Genomic DNA, 16634 nt, shown 5'->3' with positions numbered 1-16634 from the left:
CCTCTATAACGCAGGGGGGGTACCATAGCCACATGCGCAATCCCCACATCTCCTTGGGGGACCGCAAACGGGCCCCCAAAGCAGACTCTGCATGCCTTTCCGTGGTGGCAATGCCACCACGGAAAGGCATCAGTAAAAGCCTATGGTAATATGGCTGGCAGTGTCTGATAGACACCGCCACCATATGAACCCTTTTCCGCCCCGGTCGCAAGGCGACTGGGTGGAAAAGCGCCAGACAGTCTTGCCGTCCACTGCGGACCACCCAGCCATACTAATATGGCAGGGGGTCATTCCGGAGCAGATGGCGGGCGGATTGCCCCCGCCAGGCCGGCGGTGACCACCGCTGGCCTGGCGGGGGCAATCCGCCCGCCATCCTAATGGGCCCCTTAACGTGGATGGACATAACACAATGAGAGCAGCTTGAAATTTAAGCAAAGATTGCCTCAGAAGTGAGCAAATTCCTATCTTTGGTTTTTGGAATCAAAGCTCTAAGGAGGATTACAGTTGTAAAAGTGGAATAGTCTCATTATTGTACATGTATTATCAGGATGTATGACATCATGCGGCCAACAATGGGTGATGTCTTTATAAAGTTTTACCAATGCTGGTGAGCCCTATATATTCACCAGTACTTCAAATGAAAATGTCCTCATTTTCAGCATATGTTTTTTGGATAAGTAGAGCAAGCAAAGGTCAAATGATTGTTTAAAAAATTATAGCAAGTTCGATAGACAGTGTTTCTTTTTTGCACAGACTTATCACTTTTGGGGGGTATTGAATACAGTCTATATGATTTTTTTTCCCCACCGTTCGAGGATGATTCTTCATACGGTGCATCATTTATGTATAAATGCTGAGAACAGTAAGAAAGGAAAAATAAAATGCTTTTTTTTAATTAGGACATAGGATTACAGCATGAGAAATGTGCAGCAATTTGATCCAATTATGAAAATGTGCATTTTTGAAATTACTAAGAATAATTTATATTGTATATATTGTAATACTAACTCATATATGTTATTTTTTCTGGCACCGTCTGTTTGAGTAATGTGGTTTACTAATTTGTTTTTTCTGTGTTTTTTTATTTCGTCCTCATTTGTGCAATAAAAAACTTAGAAGATGAATAGGCCCCTTTTTCCATCTGTACCAGCTGAGATCTCCTTTGTCTCCTAGAAGTGAGAGCGGAGGTCTTTCATTCAGATGGGACCCATGCCCATCTGTCCCATAGATCAATGGGAGATCTCCACCTGGTTCTAACAGGGCAGCTACCTTGAGTAGGGCTTTATTGCTAAAATACATAATCACTGGACAGCTCTCCTGAAATAATGACCTCTTATGTTAATTCATTATCTTCATTTATACAAATGTTCCCATATATCCTGAACTCAGGCCTTCTTAGTCTGAATTCTCATAACATTGGAGGGCTCTGTAGTGTCCACTTTCTGCATTTCTCCGACCTTGCCAATAATATTAGCACAGATTGATGTTTTTTCTTCCTATTATTCATATTGATCGATATTCCATGTTCACTTTTGATCCCAAATGTAACTTTTTCTTTGCTTACCTCTACTTCTTGACCCATCACCTCTGTAGGTACCTTACCCACATCATGCCAGTATCTCTGGAGCTGGGAAACTGCCAAAACATGAGGATATCATCTGCCCCTTCTACTCCACCTCTAAGCCAAGTCTTCACCTCTTGACTGCCTAGATCTACCAGCCTCTTCAATGTTAAATATGCTATGTGTGCTGCAAACAAATGTGTTTTTTTTCTCAGAGGTGCAGATTTATTTGTATTCCATAAAGCTGACATAGATACTTCCCATAGATTTTATATGTCCAGCATCGGCAGGTCCCTTACCCAGACTTCCAAGGCAGTGTAAATTCCTCCTCACCAGCAACCATCAACCAACAACATCCACTACCACTTTGATAATTTTTTCTTTTCCAGCGAGCTTCCTTGGAACTGTTCCTTTACCAAATATGGTACCATAATTTACTGGCAACTAGCAGTGTCTTCAGGCTCACTTTTTTAAAGTACTTTGGATGCCCAAACTTTTAGAGCAAACAGTTACCCTCCATCTGAAAGCTCTTAATCATTGCTCAAAAGCATGGGGTATAAGCTACATGTTCTCCCCTTCTCTGGAACTGAAATGACCAACAGTATTGGTTGAAATCTGGGCTGACAATCCCCCCTTGGTCGTTTTTGTTTTACTCCTTTTGAGGCCCAAATAAAACTGCTCAGCTGTTCCTGCAGTTTTTTTACCCATTTTGGCTTGAATTCTACCAGTACAGCGTTAAAAATAAACATACATTTTGGTAGTATTGGCATCTTTAAAACATTTCATCTTCCAATAAAAGAGAGCAGAAGACCTCCCCATACTTTTGATAGCTTCCTAGTCTCAATCAATATTTTATTAAAGTTCAGTTGAGCTATTGCATCAATGTCTTTCATCACCTGCACTCCCAACTATTGTATCCTTTCTTTCACTGGCCAGCTGTTACTTTGATAGTTCCATTCCATAATTTCAATTTTCCGTTGATTAATTAGATAACCTGACATTTTTCCAAACAGATCCAAAGTGTCTACATTATTGGGAGGGAGATAGTCAAGTCACTGGTAAAAGCCATTACATTATCTGTGTAGGAGGCTACTTTGTTCACCCAGCCATAGTACTCAAAATGGGTGATGCCTTGAGTAGCCCCGATTACACTTGCTAGAGGCCCAATATATAAGTTGAAAAGCAATGGTGACTGAGGACATCCTTAACAGATGCCTCTTTTAATATTCATCTTCTCTGTAAGATTGCCATTAACCAATATCTTGGCAGTTCGATTTTCATACAGAGACGTCACCACCTTTGGGAAAATCCTCCCCTAATTCATAATGATTGATAACGTTTTGCAAAAAGGTCCAATTGACCCTGTTGAAGGATTTCACTGCATCAAAAGTAAGCACTAACTAGGGGATATTTTATTGGGTAGCCACATCGTTTGCCCCAATTAACTAGTGCATCAATTCATATAATTGTGTCCCTTTAATAAAACCTGTTTGATCTTCATACTTCAGTCAGTCTATCACATTTCCGAACCTTTTAGCCAATATCTGGGTAAATATGTTATAGTCACTATTCAGTAGGGATATAGGTCTATGAGTCACAACATTTAGGATCCTTCCCTGGTTTCAATATTATGCTAATAACTGCTTCATCCCAAGGTAATTCCTGTCCCTTTAAAAAGGCATCCTTCAGCATTTCTGTCAAACAGGGTCCAGAACTTGCTTATGGGCAATACAGAACTAATTTGGCAGTGAGTCTGGTCCAGCTGATTTCTCTCTTTTTAATTTACCTATCACCTTAGTCACTTCTTCAACTGTTATTTCAGAATGTTGCTCGTCTCATAGTTCCCTTTGCAAAGTTGGAACATTTACACTGTTGAGATTGGAAATCAATTTGCTCTTCTGAAGCCTCTATATCTTCTGAATATAGATTTTGGAAAAAAACCAGAAAAAGCTTTCTCAATCTCTGAGACTTCGGTGGGTATTGGTCCTCTGTTTGGATAGTTTGGAATTACTTCTATTTTGTTCTGTCTTAATTTTCCATGCCAGAAGTTTACTACATTTTTCCCCATTTCCATAGAGGGAGACCTTGCTCGCGTCCCATCTAGCTCTATTTATAACCTCTAAAGAATTGGCCAGTTCACCCTTCACCTCTTTTATTTAGCTTTCTATATTCTCTAAATCCTGAGGATGATTAACCTGTTCTGCTTCCCCGCCTACTTTTTGTAATTCACATTCTAATTGATTTATTCTATTTCTAGTGTTTTTGTTCTTAAAAGCTGCTAGAATGATCAGTCTCCCAATAATACCTTTTTTGTATTAATCCCCAACTTTCTGGATAGGGGTTTAATTTTTGTTTAATTAAGAGTATTCTTTTGTTTCCAACTTCAACATATTCACTACCTGTTGGGCTAAATGTGGTGTCCATCTTGAAGAAATGGGAGCTTTTTCTGTCTTTAATTCCATACGAACTGCTGAGTGGTCTGACAAGTGTGCAGTTATATGTTCCCGACCCTTTAACATGTTTGCTTAACCTATTGTCTGCTAAGAAGAAGTCTTTCCCAGAGGCATGCTCATGTTTTTTTTTAAAGGGAAATGTATGCTCTTACCACCTTTTGATCTCTAAATATCAACCAAACCCAAATCTTCCATATATATCGTTTCAGCCACTCCCTCATTTTAAGTGGATTAGATGTTTTTTTAGTGGGTACCCTATCTTGCAAAGAGTCTATTAGCAGATTAAAGTGACCAACCAAAATTATAGGGGCTGTGGTTTCCAAGAGTTGGCTATATAAAGCTTGAAAGGGAGATGGATCATATAAATTTGGACTGTAGTACCCCACAAAAACAATCCATTTACCACACATTTTAACTTTCACTATAACACATCTCAACTTGGGATCAGTGGTCCCCTCTGCTACTGACACTTTAACAGATTTTTTAAAAATATGATAGCTACCCCTTTGACGCAACAAGGCTGATAGGTGCAAACATAAGTTTCCATCAATTTTTGTTTCTTCATTATCTCTTCCCACTCCACTGTCAATAAGTGGGTTTCCAGGAGAAATATGATTTTGCTATGATCTTTTTTAAATATTCCAGATTTGTTTCCCTTCAACTTCTGACTCTAAGGCCTTTATACATTCCATTTTAATATTTTAACCAATTATGCAGTGAGTAGCGTGTATGGTTTGATTGCACACTGTACAATTGTGCTCTGTAAAAATTTTAAAATAGCCTTAGCTTTGTTTTACTTACTTCCTGACTTACTAGGAAGCAGCTTTTAGTTGCGCTCGCCTCTTCACCCTCGCCTCCCGATCCGGCCCCATTCGACCGCAGCTGTTGCTGGTTGTTGTGGAGGGCAGACCAGTGGAGATTGACACGCCCCCAACTGTGTGCTGAAAACTACTTAAAGGTCAAACCCAGGAACGCGCGGCTGAAGTGCAGTGAGTCGCGTGCATGGTTTGATTGCGCTCTGTACAATTGTGCTCTGTAAAAATTTTAAAATAGCCTTAGCTTTGTTTTACTTACTTCCTGACTTACTGGGAAGCAGCTTTTAGTTGTGATCACCTCTTCACCCTCGCCTCCCGCTCCGGCCCCGTTCCACCGCAGCTGTTGCTGTTTGTTGTGGAGGGTGGACCAGTGGAGAGTGACACGCCCCTCAGGTATGCCCCCTCCGACCTCATACCCCTCAACATCAGGGGAATATAAAAGAAGGCACCTACCTAGAATGCGCAGCCGGCGCGCCAAAGGCGCGCTAAAGGCAAGCCCGTCTGCGCCCGTGCGCAACCGGCTGGGACCAGGGACCACCCACTATGCCCATCGTACCTCCTATACTTCCTGCGAGCTCGGAAACATACCGGGCAACTGGTCCATTAGCCCCAACACTAAGATCACCCTTAAAGCAGAAGGAATTCTGCTACTCAATCACATATCACCGGATCCCTATCCCCCGGGTGACAGTCACCCAAGTCTCTTGTCATTTACCGTCCCCTGCTCCCAGGCTACCAGCCCTTTGGCCATCATTTACCTAAACACCCACTCAATGATAAAACACCAGTCGGACATTTTCCAACTGTTAGACTCAGACAAACCTGACATTTTACTCCTGTCCGAGACATGGCACACGGCCGACTCTAACCCTGATATCCTAGCAGCAATACCTATGGGGTTCTACATACTCCATGCTGACAGGGCATCGGGGAAGTCCGGAGGTGGAGTGGCAGCCATCATCCAACACAAACACAAATTCACCTCCCTTCAGATTAATGCCATGTCAACATTCTCATTCTAAAATTCGACTCCCCCAAGTCCCCTTTCATCTGTGCTCTCATATATCGCCCCCCTAACCACATGCCTCTATTCCCACAACTCTTTGGCGAACTCGTCTCACAACTAGCCATCAATCATGTCAGGATTATCATCCTGGGTGACTTCAACTACTGGCCCGCCGACGTACCTGAGAGCCCCGTTTCGGTTGAATTCACGGACTGTCTACAGGGCATGAACCTTCTACAACACGTGCATCAGCCTACCCACGTGAAAGGGCATACCTTGGACCAAGTCTGGACCTCTAACCTAGTAATCACCCCACCCGTTGTTTCTTCCTGTACTTGGTCCGATCACCATTTTATCTCCTCTAACATTTCTGTTACCCCCTTTGTCATGTCCCCTCCCATTAACAATCTGCTGACTAGGAACTGGAAACGAGCCAACTTAGAAGAATTCCATGCTATTCTAACTGCTACCTCTCCCTTAGAAGAAACTCAGGTCTCATCTTCCAGTCTTGATAAATGGCTGGAAGCAGCCAGCAACAGGGTAGCTCCCCTAAGAAAAATCTCGCTCAAACGCCCCCATGACGCCCACGTTGGTTCTCTGAGGGCCTAAAAATTGAAAAATTAGCACTAAGGCAGGCAGAACGCCGGTGGCGCAAAGCCTATGCTCCTGAGGAAAGAGCGACAGATGTCATCCTACAAAAAAACTACAAAGCATCCATTGTCAAGGCTAAAAAAGCCTACTTTTCCCAAAAAATCTTGAATTCCTCTACCAAGACCAAGGACATTTTCTCGATAGTCAACGAGCTTGCCCAACCTGATAGGGTTACCCAAAAATCTACTCCTTCACAACCTCTATGTGACTCTCTAAATTCGTTCTTTATAGATAAGATTACTGCTATCAAACAAAATATCCCCGTCCCCACCTTTTCCTCCACCCTTCCTACCACTTGCAAAAACCATAACAGAGTGAGTTCCGGCTCCCCCAATGACTGCTGCCCCCCCACATCTTAAAAGAGGCCTTCACCATCTGTCCTGATCCGCCCCTGTCGCTTCTCAATAACTCTCTTAAAACCGGCGTCGTCCCAGATGCTTTTAAATGCGGTACAGTCATCCCCATACTGAAAAAACCTAATGCCGACCCGCAGTTTTGAGCAATTTTCATCCCATCTCTCTGCTCCCTCACCTCAGTAAAATTCTGGAGGCTCATGTCACTAACTGCCTCAGCTCATTCATTGAGCACACGCAATTTCTCGATCCCCGGCAAATGGGTTTCAGACCCGCACACTCCACAGAATCCATCATCTTGGCAATTATGGATGACCTCAGAAATGGAGCTGACAATAACATTTCTCAGGCCCTGGTGCTTTTGGACCTCTCGGCAGCGTTCGATGCGGTCGATCACCAACTTTTGATCGACCGTGTCGGTAACGCCGGCATCCAGGGCCTGGCCCTAAAATAGATCATTTCCTTTCTCAACGGGCGCTCCCAGGCTGTACACCTGGACAATTTCTCGGCGGAAAAAAATAGCCTCACCTGTGGGGTTCCCCAGGGCTCGGCCCTCTCGCCCCTTCTTTTTAATTTATATATGCAACCCCTGATTGTGTCACTACGTAACAATCCTGTTACTATCTTCAACTATGCAGATGACCTCCAGCTGGTTTTTAATATTGACTCTTCTGATACTTCCGTCACTGATTTCCAAACCACCATGACTTTTATCAGTGAATGGATGTACCACAGTCAACTTAAACTTAATCCAGATAAAACCGAGTTGGTCTTAATTGGAGGTCCCCATCACCTTTGGAACCCCAGCTTCTGGCCACCCTCATTAGGCTCCGCTCCCAACCCTGTCAACTCTGTGAAGAGTCTCGGAGTAACCATCTGCAGCGACCTATCGCTTAAGCCCCATATAAATACAATAGTCTCCTCCTGCTTCTTCTACCTTCGCAGAATCCGCAAAATCAGTAGATTCCTAACTAAAGAAGCTCTTATCCTTGTCATCATGGCCCTTGTCACCTCTCGCATCGACTATGCGAATGTTTTGTATGTCGGCATTCCATCATACCAACTCCACCGCCTGCAACTTGTACAAAATCAAGCAGCTAGGCTGATCTTTCACCAACCCAAACACCAACATGTTAGTCCCCTCATGAAGAGCCTACATTGGCTACCTGTAGCCAAACGCTGTCTTTTCAAACTTGGCTGTACCATCTTTAAAGCTCTCGCCAACAAATCCCCGCCTTCATCTCTTCCCGGATTCAACGAACAAAACAATAGCCCGAGAGTTAAAATCATAGGTGACTCGAGATTACCAGAGAATGAGGGTGAAGGGACAGAGGGAACCTTTAATCATGCAACTGAAGAGCATGAACAGCGCCGAAGGGAAGAACAAACGCCACCTCCAAAAGATGAGACTTCACGTCTAGAGCGTCCACTGACCCAGAGTGATTCACTCTATAGGAACAGAGAATTGAAGAAAACAGAAGAAACCTTCTCGCTGCCACATACCTCAAGCACAACACTGGAGGCTTGTAGTTTCTCTCCAACAAAAACATCACCACTGACTTCACCACCAATAGATGAGACATCATGTCTAGAACGGCCACTGACCCTGAGTGATTTACTCGATGGGAGCAGGGAATTGGAGAATACAGAAGAAGTTAACACTATGCCAGATACCTCAAGCACAATTCCGGAGGTCTGTAGATTCTCCCCAACAAAAATATCACCACTGGCTTCACTTAAACCTAAAACCACTCTTGTCATCCCAAATAATCTTGGAACCAGCAATGGTACAAGAGAGAGAAAGAAAAGGACTGTGGATCGGAGTACTGATCTAAAACAGAGAAGAACAGAATACAAACCCCGAATACGCAGGCCAAACATACCCAAGAGATCGGCCCGAAACTTGAAAGATATTAAAGAGCTCCAAAACCTGGTTAGCAACCTAGCACTTGAAGCTAATAACACCTCACAAGCAGTCAGAAGAATCCTGGAGATAACGGCAAGCACCCACTCTAAGATAACGAATATTCAGAATGTCCTACACTCCTCAAATATTATGTTTAATGGTAGGGCCCTGGCACTAGCTAACAGATTGAATCAACCACATAGGACTAAATCCTTGACACAAGAGGAAATACGTGCCTTACTCCAAATATACGAACCATCTGACCCCGGGAGTGAGGAGATAATCAAAACAGTAGCAATCGATTCCAACAGAACATCCAGAAAGAACAACAGAAAACCTAACCTTCACAATCTACAACAAGTCCAGTTAACTACAACTGAATCCAATGACAGGGACTTCAGCAACTCAGGGAAACCCCTGTCGTGCCTCCTACTCAATTGTCGATCGGCAACAACTCATGCATCAGATATAGCTGCCCTCATCATCAATAAGGAAATTGATCTAGCAATCCTGACTGAAACCTGGTTAACGGAATCATCTGCTCCAACCATGGATCTATTAGTACCACCACAATATAACATTGTGAGACGAGACAGACCAATAAAAACAGGAGGAGGTATAGCCTGCATCCACCGCTCGGAGATTGAGGTCAAAGAAATTCAAGCTGACCCCTTAGAATCATGCGAATACCTAGGACTTAATATAAAAGCGGCTAGCAATCAAACTTGCAACCTGCATGCGTTTTACCATCCACCGGGTGACAACGCAAAGTTCACAGAGCAGCTAATGGAAGTCATAACTGCCTACCCCAACACTGATGTCAATAACATATTCCTAGGCGATTTCAACCTACACTGGGACGACCATAATGACAAGCTGGTTAATAAGCTTAAAGATTTCCTTGTCGAGCTAAACCTAACTCAAGCATGTGCGCTACCTACACACCAGAAAGGATCGACCTTAGACTGGATTATTGCAAGAGACAGAAATGCATCGATCCTCTCAATAGACCCTTGTGATTGGTCTGATCATCACGCAATATCATTTGCGATACCCATAGTGAGAAAGGGCACGACTGTGCAACCCTTCAAGTGCAAGAAATGGATCCGCGACACGAAAGAGGCTAATACTGAGCTACTGGTTGAAAGATGTGAGAAAGACTTAAAGCCACCCAACCATCTACAGAATGTAAATGAGCTCACTGATCACTACCTTACATCAATTGAAAACATCGTCAACAACACCATGCCACTAAAACTTAAAAGAGTCACAGAGAAGACAAAAAATCCTTGGTTTAGTGGAGCACTGAATGAAGACAGAAGGAAACTGAGAATGGCCGAAAGGAAATGGAGACAACACCCCTCATCCCCGGAGCTGAAAGCGCTCAGAAAAATCAGAAGCCAATATAACAAAAAGATCATCAATTCCAAAAAGGAATTTATCCGATCAGAACTGGACAATGCCAAAAACAGACCACGTAAACTCTTTGAAATCCTTAAACAACAATCTAATAAACTAGCCAAATCCTCTCAAGAGAACACGATTACTCCGTTAGGCTGTGAAGAATTCTCCACATTTTTTACAGAGAAGGCAAAAGCGCTGGAAGAAGAGCTCACAAACGTGGCGACCAACCTCGCTATACATGCTGTGTCCCCGAACGATGACATCCAGTCACTAGAATGTACCAAGACAAAAAACGAGGCAAACTGGGACACATTCAAACTATACGACCAGTATAAGATTGCCAAAACGCTGTCGGAAATTAAACCTAATAACCACTACCAAGACCCTCTACCCGGAAAATGTGTTAGAGATATCAGCCACATCTTGGTTCCAATATGGACCAAAATAATAAATGCATCACTATCACAAGGGATCCTCCCTGATTGCCTGAAAACAGGCCAAGTGGTTCCCTTAATCAAAAAACCTACAGCGGACGCAACAGATCCGAACAACTTTCGCCCAGTGACTAACATCCCTCTACTGGCCAAACTAATCGAGAAATGTGTGCAGGGGCAGCTAAGCCAACACATCTCCGAGTTCTCACTACTAGATGACTGCCAATCAGGATTCAGAGCAGGACATAGCACGGAAACGGCTATACTACATATTGTGGACGACGCGCTACAAGCTCTAGACCAAAATCGAGCGTGCCTGCTGATTCTCCTGGACCTGTCATCTGCATTTGACACGGTAAATCACGAAGCCTTACTGGCTAGACTTCGAGATAGGATGGGATTAACTGGAAATGTGCTGAAATGGTTCGACTCCTTCTTACAGAACAGAACACAAAGATTCCTGGTCAATCATTCTACCTCAACTCCATGTCCCAACTCAATAGGAGTCCCACAAGGATCGACACTTTCCCCAGACCTGTTTAATTTGTATGTCGAACCACTCACAGAAATTCTCCGAGAATCTCAGATATCCTACCACATGTATGCGGATGATACGCAAATTTACTTAAAGGTCGCCTCTGTTGAAGACATTGATCGGATGAACGAGGCCTTGAGAAGGGCACTGCAATGGTTATCCACCAATCACTTGAAGCTAAACGCTCACAAAACAGAGTTCCTTCTAATTTCACCACCTAGGTGCCAGTCGGAAATAAGGGAATGGACCAAACTAGTGTCTGCACTAAAATGCACCCCAACACTAGTCGAATCAGCGAAATCACTTGGAATCACCCTAGACGAGAACCTCAACATGAAAGCTCATATTAATGCAATGGCTAAAAGTGCCCGCTTCCACCTTAACTACTTAAGGAAAATGAAACCCTACATCTCGGAAACTGATCTAAGATTAGCAATCCAATCTCTGGTTACCTCTAGGATTGAATATGGCTGCTCCACCTTAGCAGGTTTACCAAAAATCTCAACAGCTCCGCTAAAAGCCTGCCTCCACGCAGCGGCAAGACTGATCACAGGATCAAGGAAATTTGATCATATATCCCCTCACTTGAAAGCATTAAACTGGCTTCCTTATGAAGCCAGAATACAAATGAAGTTAGCATGTATCACCCATAAAGCGCTTCACTGCAACACTCCTAGATATCTAGCCAAGAAAATTAAGATATCTGGAGGTGACAGACCAGCTCGAAGTGCCGTTGAACTGCTATTGCGGCCAGCCAGATTCCGAAAGAAAAAGACTTACGACAGAGCGTTCTCTGGAACTGCCCCTAGAATCTGGAATTCTCTTCCTCCAAGCATTAGGAAGATTCGCAATAATTCATCATTCAAACGGGAAGTGAAGAGCCACATGATGAGCAAATATCTTGCATAGTGTCGCTGATCTGGGGCTGCTCTCAGAACGAGGAGCACCAACCTGAATAATATGTAAGCTAATTGTTTGGCTCAAGACTGACGCCTTATATAAGACGCAGATGTACCCTTACCTAATTGCCCTGAGGGACGATGTGATAATATTCATTTATCTCACAGTCTAAACCTACCCTCTCCTACCTCACCCCTGTCGGGGTATATGACATATGATATAAGCCCTACCCCACTTATTAATGTGAATTGCATGATGTCTGTGTGTTCATATATATATTGTTCTCACATATTCATAGCCACACTATTATCTATCTCACAACGGTTTTGTTCTTGGAAAGCCTAACTGGTTGTTAAGCCTAAACCTGACCATCGCCTACCTCACGTTTCGATGCAGTTGGCATATGAGTTAATCTTAGCCTTACCCCACCTCCTAAGGTGGTTTGCACATGTACTTTGTTTGCACTTATATTGCTTACACAATCACATTCATGCTATTATATACCTCATATCTGTTTGTTCTTTGTAATGTCAACACTTGTGTGTGTTAACTATTTTGATGTTAAGCGCTCTGATACCCACGGGTCTTGTTCGCGCTATATAAAACTCTACAATAAATAAATAAATAAATAAACGCTACACTCCGTCACTTGAACTCCTCTCACCTTCACCTCCTTGCCATTCCCACCTTCAGACGAAAAAAGCACGGTGGTCTGAGATTCTCCGTCTTTGCCCCCCGCTTCTGGAATTCCCTTCCTATGGAGATCAGATTGGTCACCCGCTACACTAAATTCAGAACTCTCCTGAAAACTCTCTTATTTTCTCAAGCATATCAATAAAACCCACTCGACTCCGCTCCGCTTCTCACAGCGCCATGAAACCGATTGGTGTAAGTGCGCTTAAGAAATTCTTTTACCATACCATACCATACCATATGCTTTTGCAAACTTGTCCTCTCTAGCTAATATGCTGGCCCTGTTGATCCCACATATTCTCCATACACTCCAGGGACTCTGGGGCATATTATCAAGACAGGCGATACAATTATCGCCGCTTTATCGGCAGAAAACTGCCGATAAAGCGGCGATAATGGGATTGATAATATGCTCTATGGAATTCCAATCGAAGCCCATGTTAGATGTCTTCACATCTAACATGGGCTTCAATTGGAATTCCATACACCATATTATCAAGCCCATTATCGCCGCTTTATCAGCAGTGTTCTGCCGATAAAGCGGCGATAATTTGATTCCCTGTCTTGATAATATGCCCCCCTGTTCTTACTTATTTCCCACAAATGGTAGAACATGTTTTTTTTTCTTTTTTCCATGTATGCTCACCCACCCAGTTCAAAATTGTCATGAAAAGTGTCCTGTGTACTCCTCCTCCTCCTGATCTCCCCTGGAGAACCCTCCCAGTCTTTATAGAGTAAGTATGAGATTTACCCCTTTAGAGATCCCTTCTCTCTAGGCATATTTAGCTTTGTACATTTTTGCTGCACTTTGATTTGTTGTATGAAAATCCCCACCTCTTTAGGGTCTCTTAAACTATGCATTATATCTTTCCACAAAATCCAGTCTTGAATATACTTCCCTAGTTCCAAGGGTCGGTCCTGTATAGCCCTTGGAATATCTGAGCAAAGTCTAAAGATCCATTCTCCTTTGGTGTAGCAACCACTTTGAGAGCTTCATTTAAGATTTTCTCTTAGGACACAGGATTTAAAGTTACTAGGATTCTTTTTTTTCTCATCCCTCCTTTTTCAAATGAACCTCAATGTACTCTCTGTGTGTCTTCTTCTAAAATCAAGGGCTCCAACCAGGGGATATCAACAAATGAATCAGAAAACATAAACATTCTCCGCTTCCTCAACCTCTGGAATATTTAAAATTCCAAGGTTGTTCCTCCTTGCATTATAAGTGTCTTGATTTAACTCACCCAGCTACATAGCTACTCACACACCCAGCCACACACCAGTATAGCCACTCACACACTGATACAGCCACTCACACACCCACTCCCCCATTGATACACCCACTCACACAACCAGCCACACAATGCTACAGCTACTCACACACCCAACCACACACTGATCCAGCCACTCACAACCCCCCTCACACATTATTCTGCCACTCACGCACCCAACCACACACCACTAAGGCACCCAGTCACACACCGATACAGCCACCAACATTAGTGTAGAGCCACTCATATGGCCACTCACAGCCACTCATACACCCAGCAACACAACCACAGAGATGCTTACACACTCATAGAACAACTCATGAACCTACACTGACCCTCTCAGTCTACTCACAAACCCATACCAAAACTAAAACACCCAGTCAAACTGACATATATGTAGACATAAAGCAACAGCTATTCAGACATTCACAAAAAATATGTATAGTTTTTCTTTCTTTACACCAGAAAAGGCGATTCCAACACAAACCCTTATTTAGTTTTTTATTTGTTACGACTTTTTGAACTCTTTGGTTTTTTTCTTTTTTTTCTTTTTTGAATTGGCAACTATTAAAAATAAAGTCTTGAAATAAAATGCACTGAGAGCTTGTGCAATAAGTACAAAATAAAATAACATTTATGGGGTTTTACAGCCTCAATGAGAGCAGCGATAGACTGCTCTGCAAAAGTAAGTACTATATTGTACTCCATGCAGAATGTTCCCATTTTTAAAAACTCTAGAACTATCACAGGTAGCAACTGCACCTAGCACTCCATCCCCAAAATGTAGAAGTGTGCGGCACATTGCTGCCATGGGGGAAAAGTTTTGAGGTGTTTCTCAGCATTCTGCTAGTTCCAAGAGAGTACTTTTTTGGAGTCTCCCTTGAAAGGTCCAATTCACAGAGACTGCATTTCACTTTCTTAGCTATGACCTTCTTCTCACCAGAAGTAATGCTGAAAAATGTCCAGGATTTTTTTTGTTGGTGATTCATCTTCTGCAGAAAAAGGCTCCCTGTGCTGCTCCCCCTGCTCAAAATTCTGTGTAGATGCCATTTTGATAGTGGGGAAAAAAACATCAAAGCCAAAAATAACTGTGCAGGAGTGTCTGTAAAGTGTTATTTCTCAAAGGCACACCCAAAGGAGAAACACGTGACTGGGAACTTCCTGTACAAAAGGTTGACAGGTGTTTTAACCAATGGCATTTATTTGCTGCTGTATCACATGGAATCCGCTGAGCTGTAGCGATGACTCCACGATGTCACCACAAAGTCTAAAATATGGGTTAAAACAACCTTATAATCTAGAATTACTTATTAAAATATATGTTTGTATGGGATTTGAGTAAGTACTGATGGAAAGTATGATATTGAAAGGGGCAAATGTAGGTCTGCCACTGACAATAAGGCCACTAACACATGGTAGGACCCAGCATAGGTCTTAAAAAATTATTCCTATGGCCAACCCTTGGTAACGTGGCTGTGAGCACACAGGCTTAACTTCAAAGACAGGTATGTAAAGGATTTAAAAACACCATTTCAGTAAATAATCAAAACACAACACCAAATAAAAATCCAACACCAATTTATAAAAATAGGTAATATTTTTATATTTAAATGACAACAAAACAAAACAAATCCACTGTAGGGAACCAGAGATATGATTTTTTTAAGATTAGTTATTTTCTAGTGCTTAGAAACCAACAGTGCCCCTTTTAGTCATTTCGTTTTCTCTGACAGGGACACCTTTAGGAAACTGTTCTAGAGAATCTCACCAAATGTGTTGTGCCTTCTCCAGCAGGCGGGGTCCAGTTAGAACTCCTTCCTGAAGTTCTGCTTGCGGGTCCAAAAGTACCCAACACACAATCCAAGGTTCTGGAATCTCCAAGAGGGTCCTTGAAAGTGTGAAACTTTAATTACGCAATCCACTTCAACAAAACCCTTACAAATCCACTGGTACTCCAGGCTGGGAATTCTTTGTGGGGCTGTCCAGGTGAGCTCTGTTAACCTGTAGCTTGCGTGGAGTCCACTCTTTAGACCTTTTGCAGCAAGGTAATCCACAGGGCTGCAGATTCAGTTGGTGCAGTCTTCAGAGGTCCGGCCTTAGAAATCTTTGCACAGCAAAACCTCTATGCCGGGAGCTTCTTGCTTCAGTAAGTTTCAAGCAGTAGATCTGGAGGGTGTTCTCCCTCTCAGATACTTATTAAAAATTCTCTGGGTCAAGCAGCAGGTCACTCCTGACCAATGAGAGCAGGGTAACTACTCATAGTAATGACCACATCCTGTAGAGTGTGGCATTATTTTGTCCCAGAGTGCATCACATCTTCCAAATCCATAAAGGCTGATTTTCCAGCAAGGAGGTAAGGGCCCCTAGGATGGCCTATTTCCATAGACTCTCCCGCTACCATCTGCACATACCTTCATTAAGCCTAGCCCTGACTCTTGGTCAAAAGTTTAAAAGTGTAACTGACACCCAGGCTTCCCCTCAGCCTTTGAAGAGCATGGTTTACTACTCAACCCCCTGGCCTGGCATTCCTATGGACCAGCACACTCTACTCCCACCAGAACTCGTAACCCCATGGGCTCTTTATCACCTCTTCAAAGCAGCCTAGATAATCCACTTAATACTGACCAATCAGGGCAGACCACTGGAAGGCTGAAT

Source organism: Lissotriton helveticus, chromosome 8 (genome assembly GCF_964261635.1).
Source record: "Lissotriton helveticus chromosome 8, aLisHel1.1, whole genome shotgun sequence".
Taxonomy (NCBI): Eukaryota; Metazoa; Chordata; class Amphibia; order Caudata; family Salamandridae; genus Lissotriton; species Lissotriton helveticus.
The sequence above is the reverse complement of the archived record's forward strand: the minus strand, read 5'-3'. Positions refer to the sequence as shown.